Source organism: Puma concolor, chromosome C2 (assembly GCF_028749965.1).
Source record: "Puma concolor isolate L17-30 chromosome C2, mPumCon1.1.hap2, whole genome shotgun sequence".
NCBI classification, from domain to species: domain Eukaryota; kingdom Metazoa; phylum Chordata; class Mammalia; order Carnivora; family Felidae; genus Puma; species Puma concolor.
The window spans coordinates 42,077,449-42,097,775 of NC_141675.1; the positions used below are offsets into that span (position 1 = coordinate 42,077,449).

A 20,327-nucleotide genomic window follows, 5' to 3' on the forward strand; every position below is an offset into this window, starting at 1 on the left:
GGTGGAGTGAGAACAGTAGTCTTCTGGAAGACTCATCTGTGACCATCCACCTGTGCCACACTGGCAGCATCTGCTAAATGCAGGCAAAATTGCTTGTGTGTTTATCCTTATTACTAGTTCGTATGCTTTACTTTTGAGAGAGAGGAGATAGAATGACAGAGACAGAGATACTTTTCCTTAACTAAACCTCTATCCTGTTCTAAGTAAGGACATGTCAATTACTTTATAACTCCTAAGCCTCTGGTTTCTGCGCTCCAATCCACACAGCCCAAAAGTCCAACAGGATACTGAAAATATTCCATTTAAACATTCCATTTAGGCCTTTTTTAAAGTAAACCACCACTGCCCACTTTGAAACAAACTAGTTTAAGACCAGGTTACGTTTGTTAACTTCTAGCCTAGGCTGCGGGGGACTTCTAGAATGTTTAATAATGTGTAGCCAAGGGAAGGTTAGGGCAAGGGAAAATACCTTGAGACAATGTGAGTTCCTTTCTGCTTCTGTGGTCTTTATGCCAACTATTAGAAGGCTCAACATCCTCAGTTTCCATATATATCTGCAACTTTGAAATCCAAATTTGTAACCACAAATCAGTAGGCATTTGTCTTGAAGATATTTATATTTGTTTGGTAAATTAATTGGCCTCAAAAGGACTTTAAACAAAATATTTCTATATGTATAGACACATACACTTTTCACCTTTATCATGTATACAACATTGTTGGTAATTAACTCTGATGAGAATATAGTTGCCTCCATAATAATCTATGGTCGTTAGGAAATTCCAAACCTGTGCTAGCTTTTTGATGGGGCAGGTAAAGGAGTATAAAGGGAGAATGCTAAAATGTACCATTAAACTTCTCCCTATTATTCACTTGAGTGCACAATATAATATAAGCTCCAAAAATATATTTTAAGAGAGGTTTCCAGGATACAGAATGACAATCTACTCTGATGCAAATTAGTGGTCTCATTCATTAGCTGTTGAAAGCATCTCCAAAAATAAAAAATATTCTCTTGTAGGATGATTGTTTTGGTATTATCTTAATTTCCTTCTTTGTGCATGAGAAGAAACGAGGGTGAATAATAATGAAAGCATACTGTGCACAACAGTTCAAGTGGCTGCTTAAAACCCTACTCCTTGTTTCATCAGAAATAATCAATTTCACATGACTTCTTTTCTTTCTTTCCTCCCTGTCTCCCTCCCTCCTTCTTTCCTTCCTTCCTTCCTTTCTCTCTTTCTTTTTATTTCTTGCCACTCTTACTTGCAACATCAACCTTTTATATTTCAGGTCATGCTTACCAAGTTTCTCCTCTTCAACGTGTGTGCCTAAATATGTCTGAGGGGGGGTTGTGTATGTATTTGTGTCTGTGAGAGAGACAGAAGGAGTAAGATAAGAAGGAAAGGAAGGAAAAGATAATCTGCTTCCACATTTCAGCAATGCTCATTCTCAAAGAATTTTCCTAGATTCAGGAGACAATAGCTGTACAAGAAAATAAATTTATTACACCATTTAACAAAGATTCATTGAATACCTATGCATGCCAGGTATTGGGAATGATGCATAAGTGAAAAAGATTGTTAAAAATAAATCTCTTCCCTCATTAAATTTATATTCTTGTGGGAGAGGCAATAAATAATAAATAGTAACATTTTAGTATGTCATAAATATATGCCTTGTTGAGAAAAAACTCAGATGGTGAATGGCATCTACAGTATTGGGGACAGGTAGTAAGGATAAGTGTAACTGAGAAGAAAACATTCAACAAATACTTAAACAATGAGTAGGTTAGACTTATAGATGTGGTAGGGGAAGAGAGTATCAGGAAGAACCAATAGCTAGAACAAATTGCTTGAATTGGGGGGTAGGCATGGCATATCAAAAGACCCAGCATAAATCAAGAGAAGGTTTATAGGAATTGAGGTCAGAGAGATACTACTGGGAAGGAAGTAGATCTTGTAATCTATTACAAGGAATTTGGATTTTTACTGAGGTATAATTGATGAATAGCATTATATTCGTTTCAAGTATATAGCATAATGATTCCATATTTGTATACACTACAAAATGATCACTAGAGTAAGTCTAGTTACCATCTGTCACCAAAGTTACAAATTTTTTTCTTGTGATGAGAATTTTTTGAAGTGACATTGACATACAATATTATATTAATTTCAGGTATACAGCATAGTGATTCAACACATATACATTACAAAGTGATCATCATGTAGCTGCCATCTGTCACCATACAAAGCTGTTACATATTAACTACGTTCCCTATGCTGTATGTTGTATTTCCTTGTCTTATTTATTCCAGAATTGGAAGTTTGTAACTTAAAAAAATTTTTAATGTTTATTTACTTATTTTTGAGAGAAAGAGAGAGAGAGGGAGAGAGCATGCACACATGATCAGGGGAGGGACAGAGAGAAAAGGAGACAGAGAATCCCAAGCAGGCTCTGCATGATAGCAAAGAGCCCATCATTGCAGAGCCAGACATGGGACGCCAACCCATGAACCATGAGATCATGACCTGAGCTGAAAGCAAGAGTCAGACACTCAACTTGACTGAGCCACTAAGGCACCCAGGAAGTTTGTAATTCTTAATTCTCTTCCCCTATTTTGCCCATCTTCCTACCCTCCTTACTTTGGCAACCACCAGGTTGTTTTGCGTATCAATGAGTTCATTTCTGTTTTGGTTTTATTGTTCATTTGTTTTGTTTTTAGGGTCCACATATAAGTGAAATAATGCAGTGTTCATCTCTCTGACAATTCCACTTAGCATAACACTCTCCATATCCATCCACGTTGCTGCAAATGACAAGATTTCATTCTTTTTTATATTACCTTAGGGGCGCCTGGGTGGCGCAGTCGGTTAAGCGTCCGACTTCAGCCAGGTCACGATCTCGCGGTCCGTGAGTTCGAGCCCCGCGTCGGGCTCTGGGCTGATGGCTCAGAGCCTGGAGCCTGTTTCCGATTCTGTGTCTCCCTCTCTCTCTGCCCCTCCCCCGTTCATGCTCTGTCTCTCTCTGTCCCAAAAATAAATAAACGTTGAAAAAAAAATTTTATATTACCTTGTGTGTATGTATGTATGCATGTATGTATGTATGCATGTGTATGCTATATTTTCTTTATCCATTAACCTATTAATGAATACTTAGGTTGCTTCCATATCTTGGATATTTTGAAGAATGCTGCAATAAATAATAAATATAGGGGTACATATATCTTTTTGAATTAGTGTTTTTATTTTCTTCAGATACTCAGAAGTAGAATTTCTGGGTTATATGGTAGTTCTATTTTTAATTTTCTGAGGAAACTCCATACTGTTTTCCATAGTGGCTGCAACATTTTGCATCCCCACCAACCGTGCACAAGGGTTTCCTTTTCTCCACATTCTTGCCAATAGTTATCATTTCTTATCTTTTTGATAATAGCCATTCTAATAGGCATGAGGTGCTATCTTACTGTGTTTTTAATTTCCATTTCCCTGATTATTGAGCATTGTTTCATGTATCTGTTGCCCATCTATGTATCTTCCTTGGAAAAGTATCTATTCAGTTCCTCTGCCTATTTTTTATTTGGCTGGTCTATTTTTTAAATTTTTAGTTGTGTAAGTTCTTTTTATATTTGAATATTAACCTCTTATCAGTTACATTATTTGCAAATATCCTTTGCCATTCAGCAGGTTGCTTTTTCATTTTGTTGATGGCTTTCTTTGCTGTGCAAAAGTGTTTTTGTTTGATACAGTCCATATGTTTTGTCTGTGGAGACAGATTAAAAAAAAATATTTCTCAGACTGATGTACGAAAGCTTGCTGCCTTTATTTTATTCTGGATTTGTTATTGTTTCTAATCTTATATTTAAGTCCTTAATTCATTTTGACTTTGTATTTTTGTATGGGTATAAGAAAATGGTCCAGTTTCATTCTTTTGTTTGTCGTCCAGTTTTCCCCACACCATTTATTGAAGAGACTCTCTTTTACCCATGGTTTGTATATTTGTGCCTCCCCTGTCAAAGATTAATTAATCATATAGACATGGGCTTATTTCTGGACTATCTGTTCCATTGATCTATGTGTCTGCTTTTGTGCCAGTACCATACCATTTTGATTATTATACTTTGGTAGTGTTAGTTTGAAATCAAGGAGCATGATACTTCCAGCTTTGTTCTTTCCCAGGATTGCTTCAGCTATTCAGGATCTTTGATGCTTCTATACAGATTTTAAGATTATTTGTTCTAGTTCCATGGAAAGTGTCATTGGTATTTTGAATGGGCTTGCACTGAATCTGTAGATTGCTTTGGGTAGTATGAACATTTTAACAATATTAATTCTTAGAGTCCATAAGAGATTTATTAACTTTGATGCAATTGGAAATGGGATTGTTTTCTTAATTTCTCATTCTGATAGTTCATTATTAGTATATAAAAATGCAATGGATTTATGTATATTCATATTGTATCCTGCAACTTCATTAAATTCATTTATTCTGATTTTATTGGTGGATCCTTAGGGTTTTCTATATTCAGGATCATGCCATCTACAAATAGTGACTGTTTTACTTTTTTTTCTAATTTGGATGCCTTTTATTTCTTATTCTTGTCTGATTGTTGTGGCTAGGACTTCCAGTACTATGTTGAATAGAAGTGGTGAGAAAGGCATCCTGTCTTGTTCCTGATCTTAGAGGAAAAAAGCCTTTGGCTTTTCACTGTTGAGTATGATGTTAACTGTTGTTTGTCATATGTAGTCTATTTATTTGAGGTATGTTCCTGTATACCTACTTCGTTGAGAGTTTTTATCATAAATGGATGTTGAATTTTATCAAATACTTTTCTGTACTATTCAGACAATAATATAATTTTTGTTAATGTGGTATATCACTTGGATATATTTGTGGATATTGAACCATCTTTATATCTCTAGAGTAAATGAGCAACACTTGGTCATGGCATATGATCCTTTTAATGTATTATTGAATTTGGTTTGCTAGTATTTTGTTAAGGATTTTGCATCCATGACTAATTTATTTGATAACTAGAAGTTTTTACCTTTTGACCCTCTTCACTCATTATGCCCACCCCCTCAATTTTCTTCATCCCTGACACCACCATTCCATTCTCTGTAATTATGAGATTTGTTTTATGTTGTTTGTTTTGTTCTTAGATTCTATATATAAGTGAAATGATTTAGTACTTGTCTTTCTCTAACTTATTTCACTTAGCATAAAGCTCTCAAGATCCATTCAGGTTATTACACATGGCAAGATTTTATTCTTTTTAATGGCAAAGTAATATTTTATTGTATATATCTCCTTTATACACTCATCCACTAGTGGACATTTAGGTTGTTTCCATATCTTGTCTGGTGCATTAATGCTACAATAAACATAGGAGTGTATCTGTCTTTTCAAATTAGTGTTTTTGTTTCCTTTGGATAAATACCCAGAAGTGGCATTGCTGGATCATGCGGTAGTTGGTTATGTTTTTAATTATCTGAGAAACTTCCATACTGTTTTCCATAGTGGCTGCACCATTTTGCATTTCAACCAACAGTTGAAAGGTTCCTCTTTCCACGTTCCCTCCAATAGTTACTATTTGTTGTCTTTTTTATAATAGCCATTCTAAAAGGCTTGAAGTGATATCTCACTGTGGTTTTGATTTTCATTTCTCTGATGATTAGTGATGTTGAGTGTCTTTTCATGTGCCTGTTGGCCATCTGTATGGCTTCTTTGGAAAAATGGCTATTCAGATCCTCTGCTCATTTTTTAAATTGTGTTGGTTTTTCGGCTATTGATTTGTATGAGTTTCTTATGTATTTTAGATATTAACCCTACTAACCCCTTATTGTATATATAATTTTCAAATGCTTTATCTCATTCAGTAGGTTGTCTTTTTTGTTTTGTTTTGCCTTTTGCTGTCCAGAAGCTTTTGAGTTTGATGTAGTCTCACTTGTTTATTTTTGCTTCTGTTGCCTTTTCATTTAGAGTCAGATATAAGGAATTTGGATTTGATTTTGAATGGAAGTGAGCCACTGAAAGATTGTGAGCAGGGGAGTTATAGGACCCCTCACTGACAATTTGAAAATGGCTCTTGGTTTGAAGTATTGGGAATAATGATAGAAGGGCAGACTATCTAGAAGACTGTTGAAGTAAATCAGGTGATGGTGATAGCAAATATTGTGGTTAAGAATGAGCAGGTTCTGAAATACTTTGAGAGTAGAAGAAATACATTTTACTAATGGATTTGATATAGAATATGAACAAAAACAGAGACATTTGAAAGTATGCTAACATTGTTGGAAAGTGGATTTTCCATCAACCGAAATCAGAAAGATTATGGGAGGGAAACAAGTATGAGAGGAAAGTTTAGAAGTTAATTTTTGGAGGCAACAAGTTTGGGATTCCTATTAGCTATCCAAGTGGAGATGCCAAGTGGGCAGTTGGATATATGTGTTTAGACATTTAAATTGGAGCGTTGCTGGCACAGAGATAAATATATGTATAAAACCTATAAATCTCATTGAGATCACAGAAGATGTGAATATAGATAGAAGAGGATGAATTACTGAGCTCTGGGGCCAGATTAAGAGGTAGGGGGGATAAAGATGAACCAGCATCCAGTTAGGAAACTAGAAACCATTTGACTATTTTCAAATAGCAATATAATATGGGCAGAAGCTCCATCATCTGCTGGATGTTATTCATAAAGTGTTCACATTCACAACAATTGTCACTGCCAAGAACTCTAAAACTATTGGCACATCCTGCAATAACCTTCAGTGGTCCAGAGTTACCCACTGCTACCACTAACTCAGCTACGTTCAGAACTCTGGGACAAATATTGGAATCACCTGTGCTTTTGCAGGAACCTATAGTTGCTCACCTGCTGCTGTCAGAAGAGAACACTTTCTACCTGACAGCCTTCATATCTGGGATAGGGTCTCCATTACCAGAAGACAGCTAGAACCTAGTTGGTTAAGATAGTACATGAAATGTAATTTGCAGTCTTCAACCTGACTTTACAAAAGAAAGTATAGAAGAAAGAAGAGTATGATAGGGTCAAGTGCCAACTAGGAATGTCTGTTCACTTCCAACACTTTGATTACTCAGTACCCATACACTTTCTTGCCATATTTAAACTTCTGAATAGCAATAATGATGCAGAATCATGTTTTTATTAATATGACCCAACTATTGCTCACATAAATGACAGCACTTTCATTCCCTCCCCCCAACAAAAGTAGGAAAATAGTATTAGTAGTTGTAACTATTTTTGGAGAATGTTAATTCCTCTTCTAGTTCAGTTGCAGTTTCATCCTCAACACTCTTTATTTAAAATAATAGGAAAAGGAGGAAAAAACGTGTCATTGCTCACAAGACAGTGTTTGACATTTATGAGTTCCTTTTTCTACTATCGATTCCTGTAACCTCACCTGGCCAAGATTTCCCATAGTAGTATGGCCTAACAACCTGAACATTTATTTCTCAAGGTCCAGTCTCTAAGTCATCCTCCCTTTATTATTTATATGTAGTCTTCTATTAACATTTAACACTTAATATTGAAATACCAAGAGAGATCCCACATACTTCATTGGGTCCTATACAAAGCTCTCTCTCCTTTGAATAACTTCCATCTATTACAGCAGAGTAGATTACCTTCTTTTCCTATTGGCATGACGAGTGCCAAATACTCAGGTAGCTATCACAATTTCCATTTTCAAAAATCATTTTTTGTCCCTTGTTGGAATTATTTCTCCCTTTTGAACTAACATTTTTGAACTAGTATAGCCCAAAGGTTTCAGACAGAAAGGAAAATATTAATGAGTTATTAAGTTTGTGAGAAAAAGGGCATTCTAACTTCCATCTATTAATTTCTAGATCTGTATATACTGGCCATAAAAGATTGTTGGTTCAAAGTATGCACTGCATTTTTTAGGAAAGTGCACAAATTTGCAAGATTTTGCTCTTCAACTGTCAGTGAATCTTCAGCAAATTATTTCATGTTCCATTGTTCTGCAAGGCCACCTGCTTCTAGTATGGTATGCTGTAAGAGCAATGAATATCATGGATATGAACCCATTGATTTTTTTTGGGGGGGATAATAAATGAATTCCTTAGTCAGAAACATGGAATGCCATGATAGAAAATAAGGCCTTTAATAAATCCATAGATGGCAGTGCTAGAAAAGTAAAGCAGATAAGAAAAGAAAATATTAATAATATAAATAATATGGGCAGACCATCTCTGCAAGGACCCCTCCATGATGGAAGTATCCAATGTAGTCACTTTGCCATCAGATGGACAGATAGTCCCCAGAATTCAGGTACCATGTAGTGAATTCATCTTTGGCCTTTGTAAATGGCAAGTTAGGCACTCATTAGTGGCAATTGACAGAGAATTTTTGTTGAATGGGAATATTTATTGCTGAGCCCATTTATACCATCTTTTTTTGAAGCCATGGTCATGTTGTACATGGATTCACTATTCACTGGTCTTATACTGGGGTTACTGAGGATAGAAAAGTCAACTGACATTCATAAAATGGATCATTGTCTCCACCCAAAGAATCTTCTCTGCAGTGGGTGTTCTTTTGTGAATAAAATCATGAAATGCAAATATCCTAACATACTGTGTCCTTTCCAATAAACCTATCCACAAGCTTTGTTTTTTTTCTCTAATCTTCCCATCTTATTTTGTAAGTCTTTTACTATCTATTCAGAATAGAGAAATAAAGAAGAATATAATTTATAAAAATATGCTTTATTTTTCCACAAATTTAATTAATTTTTAATTTAATTTAATTAATTTAATTGATTTTTGTTTACCTATACCAGGCCCTCTCCTGGTTGTTGGTCATATTTTAGTGACTGAAACAGCAAGGAAATCAAAGGTGAAGAATGCTCAGCAAAAGGGATCTTGTTATCAAAGAGCTTACAGTTTAGTAGTGAATACACTAATCAAATAATTGCACAAGAATGTAATTCCAAACTCTCATAAGTCCTATGGAGAAGTCCATGGAGTTATAGAAGCATACAGCAGATCTAGAATAGTGGGTCAGGGACAGTTTTCCTCAAAGTGATTATTTAAGCTGAGATATAAGGTTGTGCTCTGCATGGGTTAATTAAGAAAAAGTTTGGGGGGGGGGCACCTGGGTGGCTCAGTCAGTTAAGCATCCGACTCTTGATTTTGGCATAGGTCATGATCTTGTGGTTTGTGAGATGGAGCCCTGCATTGCGCTCTGTGCTGACAGCAAGGAGCCTGCTTGGGATTCTCTCTGTCCCTTCCTGGCTCGTGCATGCATGCACTCGCTTTCTCTCTCCTCTGTGCATGTCTCTCTCTCAAAAATAAATAAACTGAAAAAAAGAGAAAACTCTCAGGACGGGGGAGAATATATTTCCAGACAGAGGCATATATAAAGGCCCTGAAGTGTTTCAAGCATCTGACAGAAAGCTAAGTTACCTGGAGTGCACAGACTAAGAGGAAGAGTGGTTTGAGATGATGCTGAAAATGTGAGATGTGAAAAACAGCTTATGCAGTATTTTGAAGAATAGGTGAAGAATTGGGATCTTCAAACACAGAAAAGGCAAACCTTTGTAGAAGCAACAGAGAGATATAATGAGATTTAAAGCAAGGCCTCTGGCTTTTATATAAAGAAAAGATTAAAAGGAGGTAAGAGAGAAAAAGTGAAAATCATCAATGGCTAAAATATCACCGTTAGTAATATACTTCTGTTATATTTAGACTAAGTGGGCTTTGGGGTGTTGGCTTTGGAAGTCAATTACTGTTTACAATACTGAATATGTGGAAAAAACAGTGCTTCTCTCTACTTCACAACTCAGGTATCTACGGACCTCTGTTTCTGGCATAGTAGTTACTGTTCTATATAACTCTTCTCTGCCCACGACTCATTCAGTATATATATGGGAGAGAAGACTGTACAAACACTCATGATTTGGGAATGGCTTCTTGAAGTGATGGTGGCAACAAAATAAAACAAAACAAAAAAACCCACAACTCTAAAGGCACTGGTACTAATGAGTTCTGAACTTCCTGTATGGAAGGAGGGTTGCTAAGAAAGGCATGGACTTTACTGAAAGAGTAACTTGATTTGGAATATCAGATTCATCTCTTGTTAACCATATGACTTTCTGTAAATTATTTAATCTGTTCAAGGTTTGGATTCCTTAGTTTGAAATAATTGTTTGGTTTAAAATGTATATAATAACACCTAGGGCAAAGGATCATTACAAGGTTTAACAGGAGATAATGGGCACACAACACAGCATAGAGTGAAACTTATAGAAAACAACCTACACATTGTTTACTCCCTTTGATAAAATAATCTGAAAGTCTGGTGATGGAATCTTCAGGTCTATTGATGTTACTTCCACATAAAGATATCATTACAATTTATTGTATATCTTTTCCCCATAATTGTATTCCATTTTCATGTAATTTCCATTGTTCAAATTATATCATAGACAGAGCAAAGTAGGAACTAGATGTTTTCATTGTTCTAAATAAAGCTAAAACATCTAGAATATGGGAATTATGCTGGATAAGAGCTCAGTAAATACTGGTTAATTCATATACTTATAAAAATGGAAAGCCCTTAATCTAGAAAAATGACTTTATTATTGTTAAATTTAGAAGTCTTGAAATTATAAAATTTTTATTCATCAAATAGCCAGAAAAGCTTTTGTGTTCTTTATCAGAGAGAGGAAAAACTAAAATAGTACTTGAGAGTCTTGTAAAAGTCAAACTCTGTGGGAAGTGTTTCATGTATTTGTTCACTTTTCTTGTCTTCTGAAGTATTTGCCATTTGTGTTTTCCATAGATTTTGCCATGTAAAATCGTTGCCATTTTACACTGAAGTAAACAGAGGTGGGGGGTGGGGGCATCCAGGAAAGTTCAAGTCTGTAACATAATGGTATTCAATCAGTAACTAAAAGAGCCAGAATTCCAGGAAGGACCCAACTGGCTCATGTTCTCTCCTTTCTTCCCAGTTGCTTTCTGAGTCAGCTACCAAGAGGTCCTGAATTGCCTTTGCACACACACACACTCTCTCTAAGGCTGACTCAATTCTCCTGGGGGATCAGAATATGACAAGGGATGAAAACTACTTCATAAGACAGTGCTTTCTTCATGTTATGAAATCTTCAACAGAACCCAAAAGCTAATAGGAACTCAGCACCAAAATAGTATATGTAAATTTTATAAGTAAGCACACGTTAATAATTCTTCTTCCCTACTTCTTTCTTCTTTCATCTATTCATCTCAGGAGAAATTGTTCTCATGAGGAACTACCAGAAAGTACTTAAGTATGGTATCTAAATATCTGCTAGCCAAGAAGTAATAATGTATATGATGTTTTTTATGACAGGCATGTTTCCCCTGGATGTTGACTAAAAGCACATATGACGTAGTTATTATGGAGTATTCTAATAGCAGACTCCTTTTTTAGCCTATATAGGTCCCTTTGGGAGGATGTGACATTTATCCAGATGTTTAGCCAAACCCACTCTAATTAATCCATATATGCTTAACAAAGAAAATAAAGAAGTTAAAACAAAAATTACTTGGAATCTAGTTTGGAAGAGAGCTTGCCTTAACAATTTTGATAATTTTCTGTGTCTTTATTAAAATGTTATTCCCTTGCAAATTGGTGCAGCCGCTCTGGAAAGCAGTGTGGAGGTTCCAAAGAAAATTAAAAATAGACCTACCCTATGACCCAGCAATAGCACTGCTAGGAATTTACCCAAGGGATACAGGAGTACTGATGCATAGGGGCACTTGTACCCCAATGTTTATAGCAGCACTCTCAACAATAGCCAAATTGTGGAAAAAGCCTAAATGTCCGTCAACTGATGAACGGATAAAGAAATTGTGGTTTATATACACAATGGAATACTACGTGGCAATGAGAAAGAATGAAATATGGCCTTTTGTAGCAACGTGGATGGAACTGGAGAGTGTGATGCTAAGTGAAATAAGCCATACAGAGAAAGATACCATATGGTTTCACTCTTATGTGGATCTTGAGAAACTTAACAGAAACCCATGGGGGAGGGGAAGGAAAAAAAAAGAGGTTAGAGTGGGAGAGAGCCAAAGCATAAGAGACTGTTAAAAACTGAGAACAAACAGAGGGTTGATGGGGGGTGGGAGGCAGGGGAGGGTGGGTGATGGGTATTGAGGAGGGCACCTTTTGGGATGAGCACTGGGTGTTGTATGGAAACCAAATTGACAATAAATGTCATATGTTGAAAAAAAAATAAAATGTTATTCCTTGCAAGTTATAAATTTTAATGATGATTGGTAAAATTTCAAAACCTTATTTATACGTGTTAACTACATCTGTGTGGAGGGGTGTTTTTTTTAACTGTGAAATGAAAACTGCCTGAAAATGTTGTTTCTATAAATATTAAACTCAGAAAATGAGATTATAGGAGGTATAAAATAGAGAGTGAGGTGTTAATTTAAAGATGTCTTCATGGAGGCGCCTGGGCGGTGCGGTCAGTTAAGCATCTGACTCTTAATTTCAGGTTAGTTCATTATCCCCTGGTAGTGAGATCGAGCCTTGTGTCTGGCTCTGCACTGAGTATGGAGCCTGGTTAAGATTCTCTCTCTCCTCCTTCTGCCCCTCCCCTGCTTGTGCACATGCTGTCTCTCTCTCTTTCAAAAAAATTTTTTTTAAGATGTGTCTTCATAAATTCTGCCTTTAGGATCCAACACTTAGAAGATCCAAACAATGACAGTCCATGGTTCTCCATGCTCAATGAGAATTCCTTGTTCAGGGACCATGGGTTGGAAAAATGACCCATGCTTTCATGAAGCCTTTGTCTTTAGTGACAAGCTTAATGAGTTTGTATATCAGGAAAATTCTTGAAGATAGGATCTGTAGGCTCAGTGTAAGTGCACACATACATACAACATGCACACATGAGAATTATTACATATTAAAGTGAGTTATTTTTGTATCAGGAAAACTTCTCGTAGGCAACTTTGCTCCGACATAAAAGGAATCATCTTAGGAAATTTTACTATAATGTTAAGTAAATCTTTATCTTTGAAGATACAACAAATTGAAAAATTTAAAAATCATTGCGCTCTTACTTTGCAATGCTCTGTTTGGCCTGTTTGAAATTAATGTTTTCTACGAAGGAAGAAAGTCTGTTTTTTTTAATTCTTTTTAGTGGGAAAAATACACTACCTCAGCAAATCAATCTCTGCTCCTTATATGGAAGATGGTGTGTTTGTAGATGACACCTTAATGTTGTCCATTTTGATGCCCAGTGGGTGAACACAGTGACTAGAAACTATTCTCTCCCCTGGCATTCTTTTGGTGGCCCAGTAGATAGATGGTGACATCACCGGCAGAGCTGTGAACATAATGTAAAGGTCATCTCTAGTATTAAACTGAGGTCAGGGAAGATTGTGAGCACGATGAGACAACCTTAAAGTGCTTTATACACCCCAGGCTATAGAATCCATTTACAAATGTGTCTTCATTGTACTTCTAGTCAGTGATAGAATTAACTGGATTTGCACTTTGATGTAGAGTGAAGAGAAAATCTCAGTACTGCTTCCCTTTTTAAAGCTCACATAAAATACTTGTATTTTGTTGTTGTTGTTCTTAAGAAAGATGCAGAATATTTTGTGTAACTTGGATGGGCTTACATTAAAACACACACACACACATATATATATATATATATATATATATATATATATATATATAGCTATTTCAACCATGAAAACAGTATATTTTAATTTTCTAATTTCTTGAATGGATGGAGAGACATAAAATTAGAAAAGGCAGAATGCATAAAATTGTGAGTTGCATGTTCTTCATAGGCACTGCTCCAAACTCTTGTCCCTGTTGGAGTACAGAATAGAATGATTTGCTTCTGAATGGGAGAGGCAAATGGAGGTAAGTGACAAAATAGCCAATATACATTGGTTTCTGAGGGAGAAATTGTAAAACAAAATTATTGGCTCCTATAATGTAAAGTTTTTAATCCAAGTTTCAAACACCGTCATTGGGATGTTTTTTTTCTCCATCTCTCTGCTCCATTTACTCAAATAGACACTTCTCTCCTTGGGGTAACTCCAACAATATTCTCAAAGGTTCAAGTAAAGGGTAAAAAAAGCAAATCTTTCTTTGAGTCTGACTGGCTCAGATTGAGTCATGGGCTTATCTATGAACCAATTTTTATGGCAGGAAAGGATTAAGAGGGTGCCAGGTAGGGCTTCCCCCAAATGAATTCAAGGTGTGTTACCCAAAAAAGAAGGATTCAATGGCAGGCACCCAACTCGACAAAAATTTTCTTTACATCAAGAACAACTTTAATGGGTCCAAAAAATAAAGGATGCCTCTGCAGCTTATCAAATTGTGAGTTCAAAGAAGAGAAATTTCAAGTGTGTTTGAAGAATAGACAGTGGATCAGAATAGCTAGAAGATACAAAGAAGTTTCTTTGTTATGTTTTAGTTTTAGTTATGTAATATTTGAGGAATCAAAACCAATAACTTGAGGGACAAAAATGTTATCTGTGCCTTGTATACTGTCAGTATACCTTGTATACTGTCAATGAACGATGCATTTTAAGAAAACTAATATGGGGCTCCTGCGTGGCTCAGTTGGTTGAGCATCAGACTCTTGATTTCCACTCAGGTCATGATCCCCAAGTCGTGGGATCCAGCCCCACATTGGGCTCCACACTGAGCATAGAGCCTGCTTCAGATTCTCTCCACACCCCCTCCATTACCCCTCTCCCCCACTCACTCAGGTGATCTCTCTCTCTCTCTCTCTCACCCTCTCAAAAACAAAATTAAAAAGAAAACTAATATGATAGTAATTTATATCCCGGAGTGGTAAGATAATATAGTTAGGATTCTGCTGAAAGAAGTCAGTAATGAAATTCAAAGAACCTATCAAATCTAAATTGTCAAAGTGTTTTTTATGTCCATACTAATAAATTCAAATGGCATTGAAGCTTTTGAAGTTTGTTTAAAACGGTTAGGAGAGTTCAAAGTAGATTCTCTCCTTTTTGTTTGCATACTGACTCCAACTGGTTCAACTGATTGTAAACAACTCAAACCAATTAAGAGCTAATTTAAAATTGTTTTCATATTGAAAACTTGCATGATCGTAAGTATTTGGAGTTTCTTAAACTACTGTTTCCTTGAACATTCATTCTTGGAATTAAGTTGCAGGTCTTTTAGAACAGGGGGTTGGGGCGCCTGGGTGGCGCAGTCGGTTAAGCGTCCGACTTCAGCCAGGTCACGATCTCGCGGTCCGTGAGTTCGAGCCCCGCGTTGGGCTCTGGGCTGGTGGCTCGGAGCCTGGAGCCTGTTTCCGATTCTGTGTCTCCCTCTCTCTCTGCCCCTCCCCCGTTCATGCTCTGTCTCTCTCTGTCCCAAAAAAATAAATAAAAACGTTGAAAAAGAAAATTAAAAAAAAAAAAAAAGAACAGGGGGTTAAAAATTATTGAAAATTTGACAGTTTGAGTCTACATGGGTGAAAAATTGGAGCAAGCTGTGAGAGGTACAGAGCCTACCCAGTGACATCTTTTCTGCACACTGGAAATCAATCCTTACTTTGGACAGAGACACTTAACAACCCTTTTCCTCTCACATTAGAAAGAATGAAGAGAAAATTCAGTCTTGTGCCTCTTAGAGTCTGTTTTCCACTTTCTAGTTTGAAGTTTGTGTCCTGCCCATTCTTCCCCCTCCCCAGTGGGGGACAAGTGACACTTTCTGTCCACTCAAGCTTGTGCCATCTGCCCGGATCTTGTCTCCTGACCATCAATCAAACCCTTTTTGGAATGGACTATCTCCCATATAGCCCAGTTCAAGCATCCCAGGGGCTAATGAACCTCACTCTTTTGGGCATTTCCAGTCCATGTCTAGTCACAGAAGACAAAGATTTTTACTCTGAACAAAGAGAGGCTGAGAACGGAGTGAAGGACTTTCTTTAAATGTATTTAGGTGAGTTATTTCATGTGGATAGTATAGTTCTCAAAATGACCAGGAATAAGAGAGTCCTGTTTTAGGAATGATCTTACAGATTCCTGGCGCAAGTCTCTTTAAGCCTTAGTTTCCTTGTCCATAAAATGAAATCTGTAAAGTTCCTACTTCCCAAGGTTGTGAGGATCATATGATGATGCACTCAGTTGGTGTGCCCAAACCGATCTCGTGCACATATAATTCCCAACAAACAGTTCCAATAAGAAAAGGATCTAAGAAAAAAGACTTGATATACTTGGCCAGGTATGTGTGTGGTGGAGAAGAGTGGTGGGAGAGTCCTAAAAGATGTGGCATTTGAAATAAAATTTTAATCGGTAAAGGGAGTAAAGTATTTTGCAATTTTGTAGTTTAGAGTGTCATGTTAGACACAAGATGGCAGAAGGTAGGCAAGTCAAGTGTGACCCTGAATGCTGGCATATTTGATGGCTTAGGAAAATTTCAGGAAAATAATGTGGCACTTAGCATGTTTTTAAGTATATCCAGAGTGGAAGCCTATAATTCAGGCAAAGCAATCCACTAAAAGCCACTAAAGAGAATTAGAGATTCAAAATAAACAATTAGATAACAGGAGAAATGATCATTCAGTGGACATTGCCCCTAGTAGTTGTTAATACTTCCTGAAACATGCAGGTTGAAAAGGTTAGAGGAAAAAAAAATCTAGGAAAGGTCTCAGGAAGAATAGATTAATATATTTACATAAAAATCTCTTAGTTTTAAGAACTGGGTTTATACTGGCAGATATGGAAAATTCAGACATTAGAATTCAACTGAATTGTTTTATCATTTAAAATATAAAATGTTTAAGAGCCTATATTATATTTATACATTCGCGTTCGTTCTTTTGTGGCTATATAATCATTTTTTTCTCAATTAAACTATCACCTTCCTTAAAACTTTTCATGAAATGAACATTTGTAATTAAAATGTATTCCACACGTATTTAGCTCCCATACCTAGTCTTTTTTGCTCGATAGCGGGCCAGGTTAGAAGATTTCAGAGGAATATAAAGTGTCATTTAAACTCAGGGGCAGACGCCTGGCCAGAACTGGCTGCTTCTAGTCCCTACCATCCCCTCTTCCAGAAAGCACTAGCACATGGAGCACCAGAGGCGTAGCACCTACAATACTAATACATGCCACATAAAATTCTTACACTTTTGATTTTGTTTCAGTTCTCTTAAACCCTACAAGTTAAAAGGTTAGATTAAACAACCAGCAAACAACTCCCTGAGTGCTTCCTATCAGTTATTCCTATCAACTTCCTATCAATTATTATAACTTTAATCACAATTTTAGAGGAAATAAGAGTTTTGAATGGAAGGTAGAAAGGAAAAGTATTCCATGATATGACAAATAATAAAACTTACCAATAATTGAAACTTTACTTTGTTTTAGGTCCATGGCATATTTATCTTTTGTCAACCTTACCCAATCTTAAGATACAGATTCTCCTATGTTACTCGTGAGACAATAAGGTTTAGTGCAATTAACTGACTTGCCCAGAGATAGACATTAGTTACCTGATGTACCAAACTTTGAATGCAGGCATTCTTTCTTTCTTTTTTTTTTTTTTAAATGCTGTTTTGTGGGGGGGGGGGGGGGGGGGGGGGGGCACCTGGGTGGCTCATTTGGTTAAGCATCCAAAGATTTAGAAAAAGGATAATTGAAATTCCAAGGAATGAGTATAATGATATGAGGTAGCACACATATTAAGAGTCCACTGGTGGGCGCCTGGGTGGCTCAGTCGGTTGGGCGGCTGACTTCGGCTCAGGTCATGATCTCACGGTCTGTGAGTTCGAGCCCCGCGTCGGGCTCTGTGCTGACGGCTCAGAGCCTGGAGCCTGTTTCAGATTCTGTGTCTCCCTCTCTCTCTGACCTTCCCCCATTCATGCTCTGTCTCTCTCTGTCTCAAAAATGAATAAACGTTAAAAAAAAAAAAGAGTCCACTGGAGGGGCGCCTGGGTGGCTCAGTTGGTTAAGGGTCCGACTTCAGCTCAGGTCATGATCTCATGGTCTGCAAGTTTGAGCCCTGTGTCGGGCTCTGTGATGACACCTCAGAGCCTGGAGCCTGCTTTGGATTCTGTGTCTCTCTCTCTCTCTGCCCCTCCCCTGCCCATGCTCTGTGTCTCTCTGTCTCTCAAAAATAAATAAGCATTAAAAAAAATTTTTTAGGGGTACCTGGGTGGCTCAGTCAGTTAAGTGTCCAACTTCAGCTCAGTCATGATCTCGCGGTTGGTGGGTTCAAGCCCTGCATCAGGCTCTGTGTTGACACCTCAGAGCCTGGAGCCTGCTTCGGATTCTGTGTCCCTCTCTCTCTCCCTCTCCCCCACTCATGCTCTGTCTCTGTCTGTCAAAAATAAATAAACATTAAAAGATTTTTTTAAATGCTGTTTTTTTGAAGACTATTTTACATATCACCAAAATCACATTTTAAGTGTACAACTCAATGATTTTTGTATTTTGACTTTACTGAGTGGTGCAACCACCACCATAAATTAATTTTAGAACATTTTTACTCCCTCACTAAGATTCCTCATGACCATTAAATTTTTTAATTTTTTTTTTCAAAAACAGTTTTTAATGTTGTATTTATTTTTGAGAGAGAGACAGGCAGAGCATGAGCAAGAGTAACAGAGAGGGAGACACAGAATCTGAAGCAGGCTCCGGGCTCTGAGCTGTCAGCCCCAGAGGCTGACGCAGGGCTTGAACTCACAAACTGAGATCATGACCTACCTGAAGTCAGACGCTTAACCAACTGAACTATCCAGGCACCCCTTTATTTTTTGTTTTTAATTGAAGTACAGTTGATATATAGCATATTAGTTTCAGGTGTACAACATAGTGACTCAGCAGTCATATACATTATGAAATGCTCACCATGATGAGTGTAGCCACCGTCTGTCACCATACAAAGTTATTACAATATTATTGACTATATTTCCTATGCTGTACTTTTCATCCCCATGACTTATTTATTTTATTTTATGTTATTTTATTTTTAATTTTTTTTTAGTGTTTATTTATTATTGAGAGACAGAGAGACACAGAGCATGAGCAGGGGAGGGGCCGAGAGATGGAGAGACACAGAATCCGAAGCAGGCTCCAGGCTCTGAGCTGTCAGCACAGAGCCTGACGCAAGGCTTGAACTCACAAACCGCGAGACCATGACCTGAGCCAAAGTCGGACGCTCAACCAACTGAGCCACCCAGGCACCCCATGACTTATTTATTTTATAACTGAAAGTTTGTATCTCTTAAGCCCCTTCAATTATTTTACCCATTTCTCCATTCTCTCACCTCTGGTAACCACGTTCTCTATATTTATGAGTGTGTTGTTCTTTTTTGTTGCTGTGTACTTGTTCATTTGTATTGTTTTTCATTCCACATATAAGTAAAATCATGTATTTGTCTTTCTCTGATTTATTTCACTTAGCATAATACCTTCTAGGTCTATCCATGTTGCTGCAAATGACAAGATTTCTTTCTCTTTTATGGCTGAGTAATATTCCATAGTGTTTTATCCATTTGTCTATTGATGGGCACTCAGGTTGATTTCCAATATTGGCTATTGTAAATAATGCTGCAATAAACATTGGGGTGCATGTATCTTTTCAAATTAGTGTTTTTGTTTTTTGGGGATAAATACCCAGTAGTGGAATACTGGATTGTATGATACTCTTATTTTTATTTTTTTAAGGAACATTTATACTATTTTCCACAGTTGCTGCACCAATTTACCTTCTCACCAATAGTCTACAAGGGTTTCCTTTTCTCTACATGCTCACTAACACTTGTTCTCTCTTGTATTTTTGATTCTAGCCATTCTGCCAGGTGTAAGGTAATATCTTATTTTGGTTTTGATTTGCATTTCCCTCATAATTAGTGATGTTGAGCATTATTTCATTGTTTGGTGATCTATATGTCTTCTTTGGAAAAATGTCTCTTCAGGTCCTCTGCCCATTTTAATTGGATTATTTGGTTTTGCTGTTGAGCTGTGTGACTTTCTGTATTTTGGATATTAACCCATTATTAGATGTATCATTTGCAAATATCTTCTTTCATTCAGTAGGTTCACTTTTCGTTTTGTTGATCGTTTCCTTCTCTGTGCAAAACTTTTTAGTTTAATGTAATCCCAGTTGTTTATTTTTACTTTTGTTTTCTTTGTCTGGGGAGACATATGCCATTTGACAATCCAGCCTATTATAGGGTCATATTGAGCCACAAGATGAAGAGCTGTGTTTTAAATTTTCTGACACGGCCATCTCACCCATCCCATCAATCAATAAAAGGGTAGAGCCAGCTCAT

The 20,327-nt window shown here is 36.8% G+C and overlaps 1 long non-coding RNA gene across 2 annotated transcripts in view; it reads left to right on the top strand.

Moving 5' to 3' along the window:
- LOC147577213 (uncharacterized) overlaps positions 1 to 20,327 on the top strand; it is a 410,290-nt gene that overhangs the window by 189,784 nt on the left and 200,179 nt on the right. The window lies entirely within an intron of this gene.